Below are 25,203 nucleotides of genomic sequence, written 5' to 3' on the forward strand. Positions count from 1 at the left end.
TTAAGAAGAGATAGATGGATTGGGGAAGTGAACAGCTGATGCTGGTTCCAGAAATTCAATTACTGATCTCAAGCACCATCTTAAAAAGAATTTGCACTTGGGAATCCCAGCTTCAAATGTAGGAAGGATGGGATGTTGTCCAGGAATGGAATATACCTATGCCCAAAGGGCGCTAAAAGACTGCCTGCCCTTTGATCCAGCCATAGCACTGCTGGGTTTATACCCCCAAAAAGATAAGGAAAAAGACTTGTACAAGAATATTCATAGCCACACTGTTTGGGGTGGCAAAAAACTGGAAAATGAGGGGCTGCCCTTCGATTGGAGAATGGCTGAACAAATTGTGGTATCTGCTGGTGATGGAATACTATTGTGCTCAAAGGAATAATAAAGTGGAGGAATTCCATGTGAACTAGAACGACCTCCAAGAACTAATACAGAGTGAGAGGAGTAGAACTAGGAGAACAATGTACACAGAGATTGATACACTGTGGTACAATCGATTGTAATGGATTTCTCCATTAGTGACAATGCAATGATCCTAAACAACTCTAAGGGACGTATGAGAAAAAACGCTAGCCACATCCAGAGAAAGAACTGTGGGAGTAGAAACACAGAAGAAAAACATTTCCTTGATCACATGGTTCAATGGGGATATGATTGGGGATACAGACTCTAAATGATCACTCTATTGCAAAGATTAATAATATGGAAATAGATCTTGATCAATGATACATTTAAAACCCAGTTAAATTGCTCATTGGCTACTAGAGGGGGGAAGGAGAAGGAGAAAGAAAGAATATAAATTATTTAACCATTAAAAAAATATTCTAAATTAATTAAATATATTTTTTAAATGCCATCCTAAATGACTGGGCTAAAAAACAAATCATTGAAACAATAATTATGTGAAAAAAATGATAAAACAACATACCAAAATTTCTGAGATGCAGCTAAAGCAGTCTTCTGGGGCAAAACCATATCCCTATAAACATAAATTAGCAAAGCAAAAAAAAAGAGAGGGTCAATAAAATAGTCAATGTCATTTCTATAAGACTGAGGCTAAAATTTACTTTCCATTAAGATATAATAAATTAGAAAATGTAAAGTCACACACATTATTGATCATAGCTGGCACTGAACTTGCTTAACTGATTTCTAAAAAGAAGATCCCAAGGGGAAGGGAGATTACTGAGGTGTGACTGAGATGTCACATAATGTATCAATAAAAAGTTTTATGGGGGCAGCTGGATAGCTCAGTGGATTGAGAGCCAGGCCTGGAGACAGGAGGTCCTAGATTCAAGTCTGGCCTCAGACACTTCCCAGCTGTGCGACCCTGGGCAAGTCACTTAACCCCCATTGCCTAGCCCTTACCACTCTTCTGCCTTGGAACCAATACACAGTATTGATTCTAAGATGGAAGGTAAGGGTTTAAAAGAAAAAAAGATTTATAAAAATAACTGTATTCCAAGTTCCTAGTGAGTTACCATCACGTACAAAAAAATATAATGAATAATAAAAGCAACTGACATTTATATAGCACTTTAAGATTTACATTTATTATTTCATTTGATCCTCATAACAAGTGTTGAGGAAGGGAAGATCTTTTAGATGTTATCATAATCTCTTTTTTACAGATGAAGCGAGCTCAAGAAAGGTAAAGTGGCATACTTGTCCATGGTTATGCAGCTAGTAAGTCTTGGGGACAAAATTTAAACTCCAATCTTTGGTCTTCCTGCCTTCAACACCAACACCCTACACCCTACATTTTCCACCCTAACAAGCTACAGAATCACAAAGAAGTAAATACTTACACATGTAATTTGGCTAAACTGGTCTTACTGATGATCTGATATCTAAAACCTCTGGTGTATCTTAAAGATCTTGAATGACTCCAAAATTTGAGCCAGGAAACTCAAACTCAGAATTCTTTATTAAATTTAATATGCATATTAAACATCTACTTGTTGCAAGGCACTGTGGTGGGCCTGAGGGCAGGAAGAAAAAGAGGCAATTCCTGTCTTAAAGGCTGCTAGAGGAACATGGCATGTGAACAATTAAGTAAAAACAACGCATGTGCAAATTAACATGAAATAGTTGCAAGAGGGAGATGTGGCTAGCAATAAGGAGGGAAACAGGAGGTTTGCAGTAGATCCGTCAGCCAAATCAGGCTTTATAGGGAGAGGTAAAGACTCTGGATTCCAGACCTTGGGAACTATTCACTTCTGCAAAGGTTTGGAGGCAGGATATGAGCTAGCAAGCAGGCTAGTCACAGAGAATGAAGGGGAATAATACGAAATCAGTCTGGAAAACCAGGTTACTGAAGAGATGAAACAGTGCGCTAAGGAGTCTGAACTCTGTTCTCAAGATCACTAATACTTGTGGAAAAGGAGAGTAATAAGGAGAGAGCAGGTTCTGCAGAGTATCAGTGTGATGAATCTGGCAAGAAGAAAAAGTAGAAGGAGGTCTCTGAGAAAGACTATTTACTGAATAATTTACCAGACTGGGGAGACACTGGCCTGGGACTAGCAAAGAAGCTTCTACTCAGAAAGATGGAGAGAGACATTGGGGAAAGAAAAAGTAACAAGTTCTGACAACAAATTGTGAGAATTGAGGGAGAAGGCAGATCCAAGGATGCCCCCAAAGCTTCTAACCGGGAGAGTAGAATGATTTCAACAAAAATAAGGAAGTGAAGATAAGGGATGAGTTGAGGGGTAGGAGGGAAGAGGGAGAAGGTAAGAATATTAACTTCCCCTTTGGACCTACTAAATTGGAAATGTGTAGTGGGTAGATGGTAATTAGAACTAGAATTTAGGAGACAGACTAAAGCAGATTTATAGAGCTTAAAGTCTAGAGAATATAACTGAAGGTACAGTTGTCAATGAGATCACTGAGAGAGTATAGAGATAGAAAAGGGTTCAAGGCAGAGTCAGGGTTTAAGACAATCTGGCAACAGTAACCAAAAAGAACAGTTCAGAATGGTAGGATCAAGAATAAAGTCACAGAAGCTAATAGTTAAGCTGCTGAGAAACCAAGAATAATAAATATCTGTTTGCCACTAGGAAAACCATTATATAGGGACAACATAAACATAGCTGGGGCAGCTAGTTGGACAGTGGATAGAGTGCCAGGTCTGAATTCAGGAAAACAAATCTTTCCAAGTGCAAATCTCGTCTGCTGTGCAATGCTGGGCAAGTCACTTATACCCTGTTTGCCTCAGTTTCCTCCACTGTAAAATGAGCTGGAGAAGGAAATGGCAAACCACTCCAGGATCTGCTAAGAAAACCTCAAACTGGATCACAAAGAGTCAGACACAACTAAACAACAATAAAAGTGCTGGCAGCTTAGAGAAACAGCAAATGTTACATTCACAGATCAAGTCCAGTGTGAATTAAATAAAAGTATTTACCTGTGTGCATATCACTTTGGATAAAGCTGACTGTGAAAGCTATACTCAACAGTCCAATTTTAATGAAATACATAGGACTTTCACTTCTTCTCTACCTGCCCATAGATGCTACTCATGCAGCAGAAGCTCAATAAAGAGGTGCTGAATATTTGACCTCTGAACATTAGTAAATTGCATGGTGCTTTCTAAAAGGAGGAACTTAAAAGAAATGTCACAATTGACATGGTCTAAATGATTTTAATAAATCTGTACATTCTTAATCAAAATTTCACTGCAGAGTAGATTTCTAGTTTATGTGAAGGAAAAAATTGACATCTCTTCTCAGCATGATTAAGTTTAGGATAAACCTAGCAGCAAAAAAGTACTTAGAGAAGCCAACTAGCATTTCATTCTGCTCAAAAGGTTCTTTAATGTAGCGCCTAAAAAAGGTTTTGTTGTTTTTTTTTTTAATTATTGGGAGGGGCCAGCTAGGACAGAATAGTGGACAGAGCACCAGGCCTGCAATCAAGAGGACTTGAGTTCAAATATGACCTCAGACACTTCCTAGCTATGTGACCCTGGGCAAGTCACTTAACCTTGATGGCCACTCCCCTGTCTTAAAAATGATACCAAGATAAGGGTATGAAAAAAAATTATTTTAAAAATAAAAAGGTTATTGGGAAAAAATAAAATAGATGTAAAAGTTCTGGATTGGGAAGTCATAAGTACTGACTCTGCTTCTTCCTACCTTTGGGACATTGGGCAATTCACTCAAACCCTATAGATCTTCGTTTTCCTCTCCTAAGATCTCCTAAGATCCCTTCCAATTCTAAATCTATAATCATACGAAGCTTTATTGCAAGTCTGGGGAGGAAGACAACACCGAATTCAATAAAAAATATTCAGTATCCGATTTGGACAGTAATATTTAAGGTCTGTTCTTTTAACAATCCGTTCAGAATGGCACATTCGTTCCACTTTTCCTACCACTGACCCTTCCCCACCCCAAAAGATGGTATAGGGATCCCTCCTCTAATACAACCTATATGACTCTGGGACAAGTCACTTTTAACCTTTCTACCCATCAGCTTCTTCACTGATATGATGAGATGGAACTGGACCAGATGGCTTCATAAGGTCCCTTTCAGCTCGAAGTCTATGATCTCTAGGATTCTATGATCTGAGCCTCAGTTTCCACAACTGCAAAGAGGGTTGGTCTAAAAATGCCTCCAAGGTTCCCTTCAACTCTAAATCTGTGATCTTTGGGATTCCATGAACTCGGAGAGCTGGGCCAGATATCCTCTTAAGATCCCTTTCAGTTCCAAAACTAAGATAAGCCAGGACTACAACAGCAGTTGGCTGTCTGGGATCAATTGAAATGACTAGATCTAGGACACTTTTGGGAAAATACACTTCATTCAAAATCAGTGCCAGGGGCGATTCTTTAGAATGAGGGGACAACTGCCAAAGCCAAGGCTTTTTCAGAGGATCTGGAGGGAGGAAATGGGGTGGGAGTTGGGGTGGGGGAACGATTCAACGAACCCAGAGAATGCCCCCTCCCCCAACGCAGCGGGCTGCCCTGCCTACTCTTCCGCCTTCGGGGAAAAGTGGACCCCAATCCAAACTGGGGGAATTCCCCACCCTTTCCGAAGTCCTTCGGCAGGGCTCGGTGGGGCACAGTTTGCGTCTCCAAGAAAACGGGACCCCGGCCAAACTGCACGGAGTGACAGCTCGCCCGCGAGGGGGGGGGGGGGGCGGGGGCCGCGAGACCGCCGTGGGGCGGGCCAGGAGAGAGGGAGGCAGGACAGGAGGCAGAGCCCCGCGGCCCCCGGTCCCGGCTTTCAATGTCCCTCTCTCCTCTTTGGACCCTCCACTCACCCTCGTCCGCGCCCGACCCTCGACCCTATCTCAGCACTCACCGGCGCGGGGCTCCCGGGGAGGAGGGCTGCGCAAGTCGGTGGGGGGCCGAAGCCAGGGGCACCCAACTTCCCTTGGCAGCCTGGGACCGAGGCAGCGACTCAGGGAGCCAGCCCGCGCAGGGGCGCGGCCCGGAGGAGGAAAAGAAGGAGGAGGAGGTGGCGGCGGCGCTCAGCCTAGTCTCGGCCCGCTCCGCGCCCGGCTCGAGCTCCCTCCCTCCTTCCCTCCCTCCAGCTGCCACTAGCTCCCTCCCTCCTGGGCAGCCGAAGAGACAGCTGCCCGGACTGCCTCCTCCGCCGCTACTGCTGCGGCCGCTGCCAGCAACTCCCGGCTAGGACGGCGTCGCGGGATAATGCTGTCATCCGCCGCGCCGCCTCCCCTCCGGACCCCCAGCCACCACCGTCCGGCGCCGCTCACATTCTAGCGCGCCGCCGCCGCCGCCCCCTCGCTGTCACTCGCTCGCTCGGCCCCGCCCTCTTCCCGTCACGTGACAGCACGCTGAGGCAGCCGCTGGAGCCGCCTCTAGGGGGCGGGGCCGGGCGCTCGCGCGCGCTCGCGGGAGTTACAACAGCCAACGCCCCCTCTCATCCTCCCCCGCTTGCCTTCTGCCCTCTAGTGGAGCAGTAGCCAGATTGGGAAATAGAGTGACACCCCCACATCCTCTACATTCCCTCCCCCAAGTGCTGCCACGGATCTGGCCTTCCAGGCCACGCGGAGCAACAATTAGGCGCCAGCTGTGTACGCGGTCGGAAGAGCAGTGTGTATTGGTGTATTGGAAAGCACATCAGGCGTATTTATTCATCGCCTGCTATGTGCTGGGCACCGGGGTCATTTCCCACCAAAAACCTTCCGTCTTCTCCATCATTGTCAAGGGCATGCCCGAGGCTAGAAATCCTGTTGATGTCATCTGCACTCCTCACTCCTAGTCCCCTCATCTAAACTGTTGCTCCTCGATTTCCCCTTTGCAACACCTCTTGTACATTTCACCTCTACAACATCTCTTCACGAAGGCATCCTTCTTTGACATTGCCCACCCCTTGGTCTAGGGCTCTTATCGCTCCCGACTGGACTATTTCACTAGCCTGCTAAGGGAGTCTCATGCCCCAAATCTCTCTCACTCCAATTCATCCTCCATTCAGTCACTAAAGTGATTGTCCTAAAGACATCAGTCTCACCACATCACCCACAGGTTCAATAAACTTCATGGGCTCCCTATGCCTTCCAAGATTAGATATAACTCCCCTTAGACTTTTAAAGCCTTCCGTAACCCCTCCCTAAATACCTCCCCAATCTTTTGAGGCTTCCTTCAACTTACTTCCCTCACCCCTACTCTACAGTTTGGTGACATTGGCTTTCTGGCTATTTCTCCAGCTCTATGCTTTGGACATCTTGATGTGTTTTCACTAGTTTTTTCCCCCTTCCTAGAATATTCTTCCTCCCCATCTCTCCTTCCTCACTTCCCTCATTTCTTCAGATCCCAGTTCAAATCCTACCTTCTGCAAAAAGCTTTTCTGATCCCCTTTTAGGATCATGCCTTCTCTCTGAGATTATCTTCAGTTCAGCCTGCATATATCTTGCTCATGTTGTCTCTGCCCCAGACCCCATTTGACAGTGAACTCCTGGAAAGTATGGACTGTTTGCCTTTCTGTACTCACACAAGTGGGCTTGGCACAGTATCAAGTCCATCAGAAGTGCTCAATATTCAAATCTGGCCTCAGACACTTCCCAGCTGTGTGACCCTGGGCAAGTCACTTGACCCCATTGCCTAGCCCTTACCACTCTTCTGCCTTAGAGCCAATGCACAGTATAGACTCCAAGGTGGAAGGTAAGGGTTTTTTAAAAAAGTGCTCAATAAATGTTTCTTGACAAATTAAACAATTGCTGCCCCATGGGGAAATAGGGGCACCAGGGTTCTTCCATTTAGACAAGGCTAAGTCCTACGTTTTGTAGATGGTGAATTTAAAACAGAAAGAGACCTCAAAGACTACCTAAGCGAACACCCTGATTTCCCTGCTAAGATAACCCAAACCCAGAAAGACCTTACAGACAAAAATCACCCAGATAACCCTTGGCAGGATTGATCTTTGAATTCCTCTCCTCTCCTTCCAGATGCCTTGCTTTTCCCCACAGTACCTTACTGCTTCCTTTGAGAAAACACAGTACTCAACAGGTTCAAGTCTCACTTCTGACAAACCCACTTTGAATCCCTAAATATTTAGCACAATTCTTGTAGGAATAGCTTAATAAATGTTAGTTGACCAACTGATAAAAGAGCAGTTAGTTCTTGAGCAAGTTTTCTCTCTGTTCCCAGGCAGCTCTCTAAGACAGTAAAATTCATATTTGTTCCTTTTCATCCTTGGATAGGAGTTTTCAATCAATCAGTAAACATTTTTAATGGCCCATTATGTGCCAGGCACTGTGCCAGGCTATAGAGATATGAAGATATAAGTGAAACAGTTCTTGCCCTCACATTGGAACTGCCCCACGCCAAAGAAACCACAGATTGGGGAGAAGGAGGGGGAAATGTTGGGCACTGATCAAAGACAAATCTAGTGAGGATAGCAAGGAGAGGTAGTTACATTTTAGCCTCATCCCCAAACCCCTCACCCAAATTCTAACCCCTTCAATGCCATTTAAAAATAGAAGCAAAATGGTTATTATACATAATCATTGAAAGACATTTGATATCTACTTATCTCTATTTCTAGTTACATATTAATTATAAGAACCCAGCTTGCCATTCTCTGCCTTTGAGGGCTATTTTTTACTCAGGGAGAGGGTGGCTTTTCACACACGCTGAGTGATGAAAATAGCCTAACCAACTTATTTTTGTTCCTAGTCAGGTTTGAAATGCTATGTGCCAATTCATTAAATTTAACAGCTTGGTTATTTTGATGACAGTTTATGCAGATTCACAAGAATGTGGTTACTCGTGCAGTTTTTAATAAAGTTTTTCTTGATTTTGCCAAGTCCTCACATGACCAGATCTCCTTGCTTGCTTGCTTGCTTTCACTTCCAAGAAGTGGGAGTTCTATTAAGCCTCAATAATTCAATTACACTATAAGTACAGTAGGAATAGGTTAAAACTCAAATCTGAATGACAGATTGTCATTTTAAACAAACTCATATTTTAAGTTATAATTCAGAAGTTAGGAAAAGTCAAAAGTCACTATAAGGTGGGGTATTTTTTTTCAAGTTCAGCTAAGAACTGGCAGGCACCAGAATCTGGAAAACTCTGACCTAGAAGATTCTTCACAGAAGGAAGTTTAGTGTTCAGTTGCCCTTCCTTACCTAATCCAGCCAGAAAGTTTCCTTGCCAAATGTTGCTACTTGAGATTGAAGGCTAAGGAACCTTGCTAAATGGGAAAAAATAAAATCAAGAGATTATTATAAGCAAGTTTAGTCTTTTAATTTGACTGGACATTTTTTGAAACTGAATTGTTTGCAGTGTATAGGGGAAGGAAGAAAGGGAACATGCATTTACTATGTGCTTATGGCCAGGCACTGTATTGAATAGTTTGCAAATATCATCTCAGTTGATCCTCATCCTGTGAAGAAAATATTATTATCCCTATTTTACAGTTTAAGAAACTGAATCAGACAGAAGTTAAATGACTGGCCTAGGGCAATATAACTAGTGGCTGAAGTCAGATTTGAACTCAGGTCTTCCTGACTCCAGGTGCAATTCTCTGTCTCCTATACCACCGAGCTGCTTCAAAACTGTGAAGAGTTCTGGAGTAAACACTGTATGAGGTTGGAATTTGTGATGTATAATGGGTGTAATCAAGATAATACGTGCCTAGAACAAGCCTAGAGCTGGTCCCCTTTGGCAACTTATTTCTCTTATTTTGTTTTTTTTTTCTAGAGGACATTGTGTATTTGCTCAGAATTGAAGAACTTGTTGGTGTGCTTTGGCATAATGAAACAATCCCCTTAATGGTCCCTTGGTCCAGTAACAGCTTCTTAATCAAGAGAATTGGCCACTGAGCCAGGAAATCCAATCTGCCCACTCAGGAGACTTCAAAAGAAATGTCTTGGTCCTCTGGCTCTCATTCTTCTTTCCTGTCTGTGGGAACAATGTGGCATGTAGTCAGTCCTCTTTCCTTGGACTTCTCATGGAAGAGGGAAGTGAAGAGAAGGGGTAAAGATTAGAGAAAAGAAGGAGAACATACCTTCCCCTATCCTAGTGTAAAAATGGAGTTTTGAACCCTGGGCTTCAATTCCCAGAAGTCCTTGGTAGTTCCCAGAATCCCCCAAAATCCCACCTGAGGTCCTCACCTGGGCCAAGAGCAAAAGGGGTATTTAAACTGACTGTACCGTCTATGCTCTCTCCCTGCTTCCTCTTCCAAGCACCCGAGGCTCTCTACCAGGCAGGCAGGATGTAGGTTGCACGTGCTTTTCTTATTTTGTATTTTCTTTATTTCTTAATTCTTTTTTTTAATTTTTAAACATTATTTTATTTGCTTTCTTAATTCTAATCATCTTTAATAAATCTCATAAAAATATAATACTTTTAGCAGAGAAATTAATTTTAATTGTAACACTAGAATCATTAATGATGAGTTTGCATATGGCAATCAGTCAGTCTATGTGCTGGCCCCAGTGAATTTGATTTCAAAGATCTGTTTTATGCCTCTTTCTTGAAGATAAAACAACAGGAAAGAGATGGACATTTACAGGTTGTGAGTTTGGGAGATGAGGAACTCCTGGGTCCCTGACTTGGTACTAGACTGCTCAATAGGAGGCCTACCACTAGATTACTTTTAGGAGAGGAGGTGTCCTAGCCTGGGCCTTCCCAGAAGACACAGGCCCTGTGGGAAATGGTACAGAGCTGGAGTGAAGCTAATACGTCAGCATTCCTACAAAATTATGTTCTGATTTTCTGCTGCAAGGTTACATTTTTTAACACTTAACATCTTTTAACATCTCCAAGTGGTGACATTTGGCTATAAATTATGTCTTGGAAACTCAAAAAAAAATCAGAATTGTGGGTGATCCAAAAGATAATGAAATGATAGGTGTGAACAGGCCACAGGATATTGGCATGACTCATGAGTGAAAAATGCTACAAAATACATCAAGAATACATCTGACCAGGAAGGTTGGTAAACGGGTCCCTAGTAAAAGTGAGAGATAACAGATTAAATAGCCTGGGTGCTGCTGTTGTACCTAAGAAAGATTAAAAGAACTGGAGATCTTTGAATCCTCCAAGGAAGAGGAGAAGTAGATGAACAAAATTACTGAGGATGAGGGGTTGGATTTTTGTACTCAGGAGTTCAGAGAGCCTTTAAAATATCAAACTCTGCTCTTTCCAATTTTTTGGGGTTTTTTTGTTTTTTTTTATTTTGTTTTTTTTTATTTTTGCTCTTTCAAATTTAATGTACTCTGCTATCATTCCATGTGTTTTTGCCACAGTGCCATACTTTAATTTTCCAACAGTAGGAGATTTATTAATAGTCAGAACAATTACTTAGCATGCATTAAAAAGCTCATGATTTATTGTTACGAAAACGAATTAAATACTGTTTTTCAGAAGACTGTGAAGCACTAATTATTCCCATCCTAGAAGTCTAAAAATGAGAGTTCAAAATAAATTATGTATTCATAGGTTAAGAATAATTAAGTCTTGCAGAATTCTGCCCACTGCTTCCCACTCACCTTGCCTCTACAAAGTAGGTACTAGCTATGATTTTAAGGGCTGCAGATTTTGCCATCAGGATATAAGGCTTAACTTTTCAGTATCATTTCCTCGCAGATCACAGCTTAAAATCAACTGATAGCTAGATATGTATGTGTATGTCTATTATGTGTATTTTATATATGTATGTAAATATACATATGTGGGAGAGAGACGGAAAGAGATAAGCATTTATATAGTGCCTACTATGTGCCAGGCACTGGCTAAGCCCTTTACTAATATTATCTCATTTGCTGGATCAATAGATATACACACACACAGCCCTTTACTAATATTTTACTATCTTTTATATTTAATATTTTATATATATTATGTTTTATATTTAATATAAATATATGCTGGATCAATAGATATACACACACACAGCCCTTTACTAATATTTTACTATCTTTTATATTTAATATTTTATATATACATTATATATTTTATATTTAATATAAATATAATATCTCATTTGCTGGATCAATAGATATACACACACAGCCCTTTACTAATATTTTACTGTCTTTTATATTTAATATTTTATATATATATTATGTTTTATATTTAATATAAATATAATATCTCATTTGCTGGATCAATAGATATACGCATACATTCATTATACTCTCATTTGATAGATACACATACACATATTTTTTCATATATGTGTATATATGTAGTTGGTTTTAGATAGAAATATCACATGGTATTTATTATGTAATATATTATACATGTATAACATATGATAATATATTACATAATGTGTGATACATTATGCAATAAATGTTTATATATCATATAACATATAATCAATATATGTATATTTATAGATTATTTATACTATATAAATACTATCTAAATGTAAAACAATATATTATTGTTATATTTATATTATATATCCCTATAATTTATATTATATTTAATGTTGATTTTGTAATATGCTATAGATAATTATAATAATATTAATAGTATAAGGTATATATTGATATTATATAATACAATTCTGAATATTTCTATATTATGGTTATAGAAAGATATTATTTCTATAAATATTCTAAATTAATATATTTAATAAAATAAAAAATATAGAAATATAATAGTTATTCTTACTACAGGGATAGGGACAGAGAAAGGACATGAACCTGTGATTTCACTGAGATATAGGGATCTCTCAGATGAGAAAATTCCCTAATCCGATGCAGATTAGCACCTCATGCAATGTCAAAGTTTTTGGTGACTACTCAGCCTGGTATGGCATTTCGGGAGGCCCCCCGTCATGTTTCACACCACTCCCTACTGTGCACATCCATCCTCTCTCCAGCAGCCTTGCTGCCCAGACTAGCGCCCCCTTCCAGAAGTCTGTCGTGATTGGTGGCTACTTTCCTTGGCTCACTATCTTGGTCAGATCTCCCCCATGTTTTTCTTCATTCCCTACTTGGGGGCATCTCTGCAACCTTGCTAAAACTTCTCTCCATCCCATCCTCCAACCCCAGCTCAACCAATCCCTACCCACCAAACGCTTGTGCATCTGGGATCACATCAGTCCTGCTTTGTTCCGAGAAGGAGGATGTCAGCCTTCCCTCCCACTGGCCTCATTCAGCATTCCTGGAACTTTCTAGACCAAACTGGCTCCTCCCTGGCTCCACTCTACTGGACTTACTGTCTCTTCCTCTTTCAATATAAGCTTCTTGAGAGAAGGTACTGTCTTTGCTTTTGTATCTGAGCCTCCAGCAGCTAGCACAACGCTCAGATTATTAAAAGCCCTTAAGAAAGGCTTTTTCATTCTTTATTCATTCAACCCATCAATCATTGGAGGGGTACCCAAAGCACTAAGAAGTTAAATGAATTCCCTAATCATATCAATGGTATATATTAGTTGTTGCTTAGTTGTGCCCAACTCTTTGAGACTCAGTTTAGGAGTTTCTTGGCAAAGATATTGGAGTGGTTTGCTATTTCCTTCTCCAGACCATTTTACAGATGGGGAAACTGAGGCAACTTGAGTTAAATGACTTGCCCAATGTCACACAGCTAGGAAATGTCTATGACCAGATTTGAACTCAGGAAGATGACTCTTCCCAACTCTAGACCCAATGCAATTACCTAACTGCCCTGGTATATATTAGAGACAGCTCTTTCTGACTCCGAGACCAGCTCTATAACCACCACACTACACTGCCAGTTTTCATAAAGGTATGTAGATTAAGAAATGTCTTTTGATTTCAGTCTTGGGGGGAAACTTCAGCAGATATTTAAGTAACTTGAATGACCAAAGATAAAAAATAGTCCCTACTTTCAAGGCACTCATTCAGTTTGAGAGAGTACTAGTTAATTTGAGGAGGCAAAGAGCTCTAATAGCTAGGGAAATTGAGCAGTATAAATGTCATTCTCTAGAAATTCTTCCTTTAAAGGGCAGAAAGATAGAGGATAGTAGCTTGCAGGAATATCATGATTAAGTCAGTCTTAAAAAAAAATCTCTTCTTTTCTTTTTAACCCTTATCTTCCATCTTAGAATCAACAATGTGTATTGGTTCCATAGCAGAAGAGTGGTAAGAGCAAGGCAAATGAGGGTTATGTGACTTGCCTATCATCACACAGCTAGGAAGGACTTTAGCTCACATTTGAATCCAATACCTCCCATCTCTAAGCCTGTTACTCAATCCACTGAGCTACCTAACTGCACCCTTAAAAGACCTCTTCATTTAAAAAAATTAAATGTTTATGTATTTAATTAATTTAGAATATTTTCCCATAGTTACAAGACTCATGTTCTTTCCTTTCCCTCCTCCCATCCCCCTCCAATAGCCAATGAGCAATTCCACTGAGTTTTATATGTGTCATTGATCAAGACCCGTTTCCATATTATTGATGTTTGCACTTGGGGTGATCATTCAGAGTCTACATCCTCAATCCTATCCCCACTGACCCATGTGATCAAGCAGTTGTTTTTCTTCTGTGTTTCTGCTTCCACAGTTCTTTCTCTGGATGTGGATAGTGTTCTTTCTCATGAGTCCTTCAGAATTGAAAAGACCTCTTCTTAAAAGGAGAGGAACACTAAATATTTGTTACCTGTAGACAAGGGGCCAGCAGAGAAAGAAAAACTGAGAATGAGAATGAAGGATTAATAAAAGGGCAACACTTCAAAAGGCAGACAAGATATGACAAGATCAAGGACAAAAGTATTTATATTACAAACATAACATGTTAAAAATTAAAGATGGAAACCCTTCGATTTAAAATCCTTTGGATTCTCAAACTCAAGATTTAGTCAACTACAGAGAGATATCTTTTATATCTTTGTTAAACCTTTTCCCTCATCCTGGAACAAACTATCTCTTTACCTCCAGAAGTTCTCATCCTTTTCTGAGGCTCCAGAGACAAATCCATAGCTACTTCCCATCACATCCTAAAATCCCCCAGCAGAGGGGATATATATATATATATATATATGTATATATATATGTATGTATGTATGTATGTATTTGACAATTAATTGGTTGTTGCAAGTGATAGAAAATGCTGTATCTGTAGTCAGAAAGACCTAAATTCAAATCTAGTCTCATACTAGTTGTGTAACCTTCAGCAAGATAGTTACTTTCCTTCTATCTGCCTTAGTTTCCTCAACTGTACAATGGGGATAATAGTAGAACCTACCTCCTAAGGTTGTTGAGAGGGTAAGATGAGAAATGCATAAGCTACTAAAGCTTAAAGAGGCACTAAAACATTTGAGACACCCAGTTTTCATAAAACAGATTTCAAACATTAAAGCTCTATATAAATGCTATTATTATTATTACTATTTGTCACATATGCATTCCATTTGTATATATATTAATCCAGTTATGTGAAATATTTATAAATACATAAATATGTATAAAATAGAAAAATATTCCTATTTCCCCAACTTGTCTTTCCACAAAATTTATGAGTAGCTTGAGTTATATCACACAACCAAAAATGATACAAATTTCAAAAGACCCAAGACAGAGCTAAAAACCATTGGGGACTGATTCACATAACAAAAACAGCTCAATCTTGCTTTCTTCTTTGTTTACTAAAAGTACACTAATTTTTCTTTTCATTTGAATGCATTTTGATAATACCTCTTCTCCTGGTACCTTGGATAATTAACAGTTAATAACATCTGTGAAAAGTGTTGTTTATTTCTTCCTCATTTGAAGGATCAAACTGTAGAGAAGTCCAGGTTCTACTCATTTGTTTGATTGTTTTTACTCATCAAAGAAGAGACCCTTTGCCTCTTGATCATGGTCATTTGTTGCTGTTTTTGTGGTGGTGGAAACCAGAGCCTGCTCAGAGACAAGAGTAACAGTTGTTCTCTGTTGTCCTTCTTGGCTTCCATCAATGGACTGTGAAAAGCCTGACATAGAGTGATCTACTGTAAGTACCCTGGAATCAAGCATTTTTCATAGATTCAAATTTACATATAAACTTTGCAAACACAGACTTTTGCAGAAATGCTAAACAAATAATTGTGTTGAGTTCCTAAACATTCACTTGATTCAGCTACAAATAAGAGTTGGACAAATTCCAAAGGCACAATTGTCCAATTCATAAAAAGTAGAAAGAACTGGGTAAAGAGAATGTTTAGGCTTGGCCCTAAATAACACTATCTGTTATCTGAAGAATACAAATGATTCTTTAATGACTAATTTCTTTAATGCTGAACCAAAGACTTCAGAAGATGTCGAGCTATATATATAACATGCTTGGAGATACCCATTAAGCTATAGAGAGTAACAACTCAAAAATTGTTCATGGTATCAGTATCCCTTATAATACTTAGTATAAAAAATGCAATTATGTGAGTTAACTAAATTAAAATATAGAGGGGGCAACCAGGTAGCACAGTGGATAGAGAGCCAAGCTTAGAGTCAAGAGGTCCTGGGTTCAAATCTGTCTTAGAATTGATTCTGTTACAGGAAATAAGGGTTTATGATGGATAGGTGAATGGATAGAGGGATGGATGAATGGATGGATATAAATGATGCATTGATTCATAGATATATGCAGAGACAGATAAATAAACATACAGGCAGATAAATAGATAGATAGATAAATAGATAGATAGATAGAGATAAATATAGACAAATAGACAGACAGATAGATAGATAGATTTATAGATAGATAGATAGATGCATAGTTAGACAGACAGATAGATAGACAGACAGACAGATAGAGATAAATATAGACAGACAGACAGATGCATAGTTAGACAGACAGACAGATAGATAGATGCATAGATGGAGAGAGAAAAAGAGAGAGAGGGAGGGAGGGAGAGAGGGAAGGAGAGAGAGAGGGAAGGAGAGAGAGAGAGAGAGAGAGAGAGAGAGAGAGAGAGAGAGAGAGGGAGGGAGGGAGGGAAAGAGGGGAGAGAGAGAGAGAGAGAGAGAGAGAGAGAGAGAGAGAGAGAGAGAGAGAGAGAGAGAGAGAGAGAGAGAGAGAGAGAGAGAGGGAGGGAGGGAGGGAAAGAGATAGGTGCCCCCAATGAATACAGCACCAGATCTGGAGATGGGAGGTCCTCTGTTCAAATATGATCTCAGACATTTCCTAGCTATGTAGTCCAAGGCAAGTCACTTAACCTCAGTTGCCTACCTCTTAACACTCTTCTACCTTTAAACCAATATTATTGATACTATGATAGAAGGAGAGGGTTTAAAGTGTGTGTGTGTGTGTTGGTTGAAGAGATCTAGAAGGGACTCCCAGTTCTTACACCTTCTAGCTATGTGTTTGTGGTCAAATCATTGCCATTCAGGGTCTCAAATTATTTATCTGCAGAATGGGAATAAAAGGTTGTCCTACCTCATAGGACTGTGGTAAGACCACAATATAAAGAACTATAGAAATGTAACTTTTGATATTTTATAAATGTGTAACCAATATGAAAATGAAAAATTTCTAAATCATTTAAACCAATATTGGTGAAATTAATTAACATTTTATCTGGTTATCTAGATGGAGAAGAAGCCTGGCATAGAGGAAGAAAAAAACAGATTTGGAGCCAGAAAGTTCTGAGATCTAGTCCTGTTTCTGACATATATTGACTGTGTGACCCTGGATAAGTCACTGAATCTCTCAGTGTCCCAGAAAACCTTATACATTTTCTACAGAGAAGGTATAATCTGCAGTCATATAGGATATTCCCTTATCAGGAGTTTCCTATACTGATGAAATCCGATCCCATATTACATGAAATTGCTGACTCAGTAACCTCAAGCTACTGACTGCCATTATGTGCATGCATACACACATGCATATTTACACATATATGTATATTTGTCTTGTATATGTATGCACTGTGTATATACAGGTAGATTATGCCTTGTGCATATGTAAATGTATGCCTATATTATACATGCAGACATGGACATGTATGTGTGCACATATAGTATGCATTTACAGATTTATGTTATATTGTGTGTTGTGTGTTGTGTATATTGCATATGAACACATGCATCACATGGGGTGTGTGTGACTGTACAGACATGTATTTGCCATGTGTGTGTGCATGTACATTGCACTGTGTGTGACTATGTCTGTATATCACTATATATGATTTGCAAGTGCTCATCCAGAGTTGCTATAGGACAACAAATCGCAGGTGAACAAAATTTCAATAAAAAGTATAGGCGACCCAAATAGCAATAGAAAAACCCAGTGTAAGAAGAGGTCATGCACTGCATATGAAAAGGCATTATCAAGGACAAGAAGGACTAGAAAACTAGATGGGTCAGTCACAGATCAAGAATCAATGAGTAGGGGCAGTTTGTGGTTCAGTGGATAGGGAGATCTTGGGTTCAAATCTAGCCTCAGACACTTCCTAGCTGTATGACTAGGCAAGTCAATTAATCCCCATTGCCTAGCTCTTACTGCCCTTCTGCCTTGGAACTAGAACTTATATGGATTCTATGACAGAAGTCAAGGAATTTAAAAATTTATTGAACACTCTTCCCCAGCCATTTTCTAGCTGTGTGACCCTGGGCAAGTCACTTATCCCTACTTTCTTAGCCCTTTCCACTTTTCTGCCTTAGAACCCAATACCTAGTATTGATTATAAGACAGAAGGTAAGGGCTTTAGTAATAATAATAATAGTGCACAGCACAGGTGCTGCAACATACTTCCCTATTTCAGTTTCCACAACTCTTGTCCATACATCTTCTACAAAGGATGAATCCAACATGGTGGAGAGCAGAGGGAGTGCCCTCCTTTAGTTCTCTTGGCAAGGCATGAATACCAATGGAGTACATGAACTGTCCATCAGTGATTCCTCACTCTCTCTGTATGACCGTCCCACTTCTTTTCTCATACATTTCTCCAATTCTTTTACTCCATTTCTTTTACATAATTCTTGGTTGGGAATGTACTGTAGGCCACTTTGTACCTAAATTGTTTTGCTTGTATTTTGGATAACCTCAACTTCTTTTTTAGGGATGCTGATATTCCATGACTGCAAACAAGTTTGTTACTATATAAATATACTAACTGGATGAAATAATGGAAGGCTGTGGCAAAGTAGGGACACTAATTCATTGCTGGTGGAGTTGTGAATTGATCCAGCCATTCTGGAGGGCAATTTGGAACTATGTCCAAAGGGTGATAAAAGACTGTCTGCCCTTTGATCCAGCATAGCACTGCTGGGTTTGTACCCCAAAGAGATAATAAGGAAAAAGATTTGTACAAGAATATTCATAGCTGTACTCTTTGTGGTGGCCAAAAATTGGAAAATGGAAGATGTCCCTCAATTGGTTGAACAAACTGTGGTATATAATGGTGTTGGAATACTATTGTGCTACGAGGAATGAGGAATTGATGAATTTCTATAAGAACTGGAGTTAATAAACAGAACCAGGAGAACATTATACACAGAGACTGTAAGATTGTGGGATGATCAAAGGTAACTGGCTGCTACTAATAGCAATGCAATGATCCAGGACAATTCTGTGGGACTTATGAAAAAGAATGTTATCCATATTCAGAGAAAGAACTGTGGGAGTAGAAACAGAAGAAAAACATATGATTTATCACTTGTTTATATAGATATGTGATTTGGAGCTTGGGATTTAAAGGATTACTCTTTTACAAAAATGAACAATAGGGAAATGGATTCAAGTGGTAATACATGTATAACCTAGTGGAACTGCTTGTCAACTCTGGGAGGGGAAAGGGATGAGGGGAGAGAGAAAATATGAATCATATAACCATTAAAAAATTTAAATTTATTTAAAAATTAATATGCATATATATTAATTGGACAGCTAGGTGGTACAGTAAGTAGATCAGGAAGACCTGAGTTCAACTCAGAGTTCAGATACTTCCTAGTGGTGTTTCCCTTGGCAAGTCATTTAATCTTGTTTGCCTCAGTTTTCTCATGTATAAAATGAGCTGGAGAAGGAAATGGTCAACCACTCCAGTATCTGCCAAGAAAACCCCAAACAGGGCAACAGAGAATCAGACATGACTAAACAGTAATAAAGATATACTAATTGCACTGTTATCTACAAGATATTAAGAGAACTAGAGGAAAATTGTTGAGAAGTTGGGTAGAAGATCCTTTCTCATTCAGCAAACCTTTATTCAGGCCCTTCTATGTGTTAGACATTGTGCTAAGGCTGAGGTGTACAAAAACGGTGAATAAAACAATCCTTATTCTCAAGAAACTTTCATTCACATAGTAAGGGGTGGAATGGAGGTTAGAGAGAACTAGATCATTGTGAAGACTGGCCCATCACTAGGCTCTAGCTGAGAGAAGTGATTCTGTGTTTGATCACTGATTGACCTACCTCCCAGGAAGCTCCTAGGTACCAAAGAACTCTTGGTCAGCTACATTTAGGGATAGGAAAGCAAAGTTAGCAAACTATCAGGACGTCTCAGGCCAGACCATCTGATGATTGACTGTCCCTAAAGTCCCCAATAATCTAAACAGTTAACAACAATCAGAAATGAGGGCAGAGGCTCAGGAGATCAGGGTACACAGGCCACCATGGCCATTGGGTCTTCAAAGGTCTGCAGAGGGAGGCAACCACACACACACTGATATGCCTCAGAACGATGAAGTGCCTAGTTCATGATCCTTGGTGCCAGATGTTCCTTCTTGTATCTCCTTATCCACAAATTGCTCATACAAGAATAACTGGAGGCTGTACTGTGAGGTAAACCCCCTTAGACTTGGAAAGAAGTATGGTTACAGTGATAAATGCAGAATAAATACAAATAAACACATGGTAGCAAGAGAGGAGTTGGGACAGTGGTGCAAAGCACTGGGTCTAGAGTCAGGAAGACCTGAGCTTAAATCCAACCTTAGAATCTTCTTGGTTGTGTGACCTTGGGCAAGTCATTCAACCTCTGTATAATTTGAAGGCAGCTAAGTGACTCAGTGGATAGAGTCCTGGGCCTGGAATCAGGAAAACTTGAGTTTAAATCTAGCCTCAGACAATTCCTCTCTCCATAACCTTGGGAAAGTCACTTAATCTCTGATTGACTGTCACAAAGATCCACTGGAAAAGGAAATGGTAAACTACTCTAGTTTCTTTGCCAAGAAAACCCCATGGATAGCCATGGTCCATAGGGTCATGGAAGACTGAATAAGAACAAGAAAGTTAGAGAGGAAAGGTACTAACACTGAGGGGACCAGGAAAGGTTTCTGGTAGAAGGTGGTACTTGAGATATATCTTAGAGGAAGAAAAGCAGCCAAGTTAGAGATATGGCAAATGGAATGTCATGTGAGGAATAGGAAAAATGACAGTTGGGCTAGACTGAAGAATATGGAAGGGGGACAACACTGAAGTTGTAGTCAACTTTTTTTTCACATTATTTTTTATAATATTTTTCCATAGTTCCATGATTCATATTCTCTCACTCCCCCTTCCCTCCCCACTCCCAGAGCTGACAAGCAATTCCACTGGGTTATACATGTCTTATTACTCAAAACCTATTTCCATATTATTTATACTTGTAATAGAGTGATCTTTTAAAAATCACAACCCCAAATCATGTACCCACATAATGGAGTGATGAATCATATGTTTTTCTTCTGTTTCTACTCCCATAGTTCTTTTGGAGTCAACTTCTGAAGAACTTTAAAAGCTAAATAAGAAAGTTTGCTTTTTATCCTAGAGGCATTCAGGAGCCACTGGGTTCATTGAGTAGAAGAATAACATGGTGAGCTCTGTTCTTTGGCAGCTGTGTGGAGAACGAACTAGAATGGTGAGAGATAAGCAGCAGAGGAGACCAGGTAGGAGAACTTGAACCAGGAAAACCAATTTTCTCTATGAAAGATTTATGGAAAGACAGATAAGAATGTCAACAAGTGATGAGATGGCTTAACCAGGTAGTAATCTCCAATGGCGACGGAAGTGTCCATAGTGCTGAAATCATGGAATCATTGCGTCTTAAGTATTGCTGTTTGCTTCACTGTATTACCCTGGAAGCAATCATTTCTGGGAGATTCTCTTTGTTCGTAGACCCTGAATTATCATATAATCCAACCAGCTACTTTTCCAAATGAGGAAATGGAGACATATAAAGGTGAAATAACTTTCCAGATTAAGCGGTTAGTGGAAGAGCCAGGGTTACAACTCTTGTTTCAGATATGTTCATCTTATTTCTCTAACTCTATTTTAAACTCCTTATAGTCAAGGAATAGTTTATCTTAGTGAGAGAGAAGAGGATAGAAAGCAGCAGAAAGGAGTAGTCTCCTGAATGAAGACAAGAAGACCAGAAGTGCCCTAGTCCAGTCTTTGTTCCACACATTCCATCCAAAGGAGATTCATGAGATTATTAATAGGAGGATTAAATCTCATAATAATTCTGATGTTAGCTACAGTACTTTAGTCAAATCAGTGCCCAGCAGATTTATACTCAGTGAGTGGGAAGTTTAATTAGAATAGAGAAGGAAAGGAAAGAGACAAGTGCCAATATAGTTCAGACAGTTCCTCTCATGTGACCTTTCTCTCCATTGCAACCTGAAGTGCTTCCCTCTGAGTAATAAATAAACATTTTTCAGTTTTGAAAGTGCTTTCCTCCTTGTGGATGCTCATGTTTCTCTTGTTCTGCAAGAACCTCTAAATCCTATCCTTGGAAAATGTAAAGGACCTCCTCTTATAAAAAAAAAAGATTTTGAAAAAGCTAAATGTTAGAGTATACTTATCACAAGAAAGTATCACCTCCTGATTTTTTTCTTGGCATTTTTACATTTTGAAAAGTTAAAAATATTTTTCAATTTTATTTTAAAATCAGCTTAAAGATTTTGTTCTTATGTAACAGGAAACCAGGATAGAAGGATATTCAAGAGCAACATAATATTGTCATAACTTGAAAAGACAATACTAAGAATTTCTTTATATCTGCAAATATATGGAGGATAGCTACTTAGTGTCATGACAGATGTTTCCTCTGCTCCCAAGCCTATTTGATATGATCACAAAAAGTTGGATGTAGATAACAGCTTTGTCATGTAGAAAAGAAGTACCAAGACAAGTCTGCAGTTTATTAATCCTTTAGGAGGTATGAAGGGGTTCTTTTAGATAATCTGAAAAGTTTAGTTGATCACTTACTGGCCAAAGATTAACAACTGGTCTTATGGCCTCCAAAAAGATCAGTTTGCCATCATGAGAGACATTCGGGGAAACAAGTATCCTCAAGGAGCATGGTCCTACATTAATGCATTGCTGGTGGAGTTGTAAATTAATCCAACCAATCTGGAGGGCAATTTGGAACTATGCCCAAAGGGCAATAAAAGACTGTCTGCCCTTTGATCCAGCCATAGCACTGCTGGGTTTGTACCCCAAAGAGATAATAAGGAAAAATACTTGTACAAGAATTTTCATAGCTGCATTCTTTGTGGTGGCAAAAAATTGGAAAATGAGGGGCTGCCCTTCAATTGGGGAATGATTGAACAAATTGTGGTATATGTTGGTGATGGAATACTATTGTGCTCAAAGGAATAATAAAGTGGAGGAATTTCATGTGAACTAGAGTGACCTTCAGGAACTGATGCAGAGTGAAAGGAGCAGAACCAAGAGAACATTATACAGAGACGGATACACTGTGGTACCATCGAATGTAATGAACTTCTCCATTAGTGGCAATGCAGTGATTCTGAACAACTTGGAGGAATCTATGAGAAAAACCACTATCCACATTCAGAGGAAAAACTATGGGAACAGAAACACAGAAGAAAAACAACTGCTTGAATACATGGGTCAATGGGGATATGGCTGGGGATGTAGACTCTAAATGCGCATCCTAATGCAAACACCAACAACATGGAAATAGGTTCTGATTAAGGACACACGTAATACCCAATGAAATGGCATCTTGGCTATGGGAAGGGGGGGAGGGGAGGGAGGGAAATAATGTGATTCTTGTAACCAAGGAATAATGTTCTAAATTGACTAAATAAATTAATTTTTTTTTAAAAAAAGGAGCATGGTCCCAGGCAGCAAAGAAGACCATGTGTTCCTTCCATTTGGAAGACAGACTACAGAGGATTTAGAAGTGTGAGAGGTTAGGAAGTAGAATCAGTGAGTAACTTTTTTAAGGATAGGAAGACACTTCCTACCTATGTGACCTTGAGCAAGGCCCTTAACCCCCCCAATGCCTGGCCCTTACAGCTCTTCTGCTTTTCAACTAATACTTAGTATTGATTGTAAGAAAGAAGGTAAGGGTTTAAAAAAAAAGATAAGGAAGCTTCTGCATGTTTGTAGGCAAGGAAGAAACCAAGAGAGAGAGAGAAAGATTCAAGATTAAAGAGAAAAGGGGCTGATGGTTGAAGAATATGCTGAAGAAGGCAAGAGGGGAAGGGATGGAGAGTGAATGTAGGATTGACATTGGCAAGGCAATGAGCCACCTCTTCATCAGATATAGGAATAATGGAGGAAATGGTGGAAGACGAAGTGAAAGGGTTGTGAAATGAGGAGGAAAAGAGAAGAGGACATTTTCAGGGAATATTTTCCTTTTTTTCCCAGTAGAGTAGGATGCAAAGGCTTCAGCAAAAAGGACCACAAAGGAAGAGATTCTACTGGAAGAGAATCTAGAGCGAAGATGGTTTAGAAAATCTAATGTAAGGAGTAGGATAGAAAATCAATTAGTCAGGAAGTCAGTAAGTATTTATTGATCTGGAATACAAATACAGATAAAAACAAAAACAGTCCCTAACCTCAAGGAATTTACAATCTCATACAAGTAGGAACCACATATGAAGAGAACACATAATCAATCAACAAACATTTACTAAGCAGGTACCAGTGCCAGACATTTGGGGATACAAAGACAAAAATAAAGTGGGTCCTCATAGGCTCACAGATTTAGAGCTGGAAAAGGGTTGGAAGAAAGAATTTCCTGCTGTAGTGAAGTTCTAGTTGAAATTATGCATTATAAATTATTACGAATTGTGAGATTATGTGATATAAATTTTAGTCACTGAGCTGCCATCCAGGACTCAGCAGCCTTCCCCTTGAGATCCCTCACTACTCAATGCTCCATTTCCTCTCCCTAGGCCTCATTCTACATTAGTCTTCTCCAGTGGCCTTCTGAAGACTGTTTCCACAGAGGAAAAGAAAGTATATCTTATGTTTGCAGTCCAGAACCTCTATACTTTCTACCTTTTTGCAGATACAAGTAAAGGTGATGACCTGGGATTACATCCATATAAGACTTCAACAGAGAAATGGGAGAAAGACCCATTCTACTATCCAGGGGATTGCTAATGATTATGATAAGAAAAAACTGGTGAAGGCATTCAGGAAGAAATTTGCCTGCAATTATACTGTCACTGAGCATCCAGAATATGAAAAAGTAATTCAGCTACAAGATGACCAGCATAGGAACATATGCCAGTTCCTCACTGAGACTAGACTGGTTAAGGATGACTACCTGAAGGTTCATGGGTTTTGAGTGGTTGTTGCTCATTGAAGTTTAAATGAGTACATCTTTGCAATGAGCAAAGTATGGCCTTTGTCACACATTTAAAAACCTCATAGCTTATATAATGTAGCCATTTGGGGTCCACTGTTTCATTTTGGAATAGTGAAAATCATTTATGTAATAAACTGAAAAGAGTCCTCCAAAACCTTTGTTTTTCTATTGGATCCAGTCAGTATGTACAATGGACTGGACTCCCCCCCCCCCCCCCCCCCCCCGCTTCATTCAGAAGTCTACAAAGAGGTGGATAGGAAGAATAATCCAAGGATGGAGTTTGAAAAAACC

The 25,203-nt window shown here is 39.6% G+C and overlaps 1 protein-coding gene and 1 pseudogene across 12 annotated transcripts in view; one reads left to right on the top strand and one right to left on the bottom strand.

Annotated features, from left to right (window-relative positions):
• OSBPL8 (oxysterol binding protein like 8) overlaps positions 1–25,203 on the bottom strand; it is a 266,838-nt gene that overhangs the window by 216,203 nt on the left and 25,432 nt on the right. For 3 of the 12 annotated variants that reach the window (XM_056798469.1, XM_056798478.1, XM_056798477.1), the window contains exons 1-2: positions 5,305–5,713; positions 932–982 (exon numbers count right to left, since the gene is read on the bottom strand). The gene's annotated coding sequence lies outside the window, so the exon portion shown is untranslated. Of the gene's footprint in view, positions 1–931; positions 983–5,026; positions 5,045–5,304; positions 5,787–25,203 lie in introns of those variants that run through there. The other 9 variants (XM_056798470.1, XM_056798475.1, XM_056798476.1 and 6 more) reach the window with 9 other exon arrangements.
• On the top strand, positions 24,127–25,056 carry LOC100619870 (eukaryotic translation initiation factor 1-like; annotated as a pseudogene).

The sequence above is a fragment of the Monodelphis domestica genome, chromosome 5 (assembly GCF_027887165.1).
Source record: "Monodelphis domestica isolate mMonDom1 chromosome 5, mMonDom1.pri, whole genome shotgun sequence".
Lineage (NCBI taxonomy): Eukaryota > Metazoa > Chordata > Mammalia > Didelphimorphia > Didelphidae > Monodelphis > Monodelphis domestica.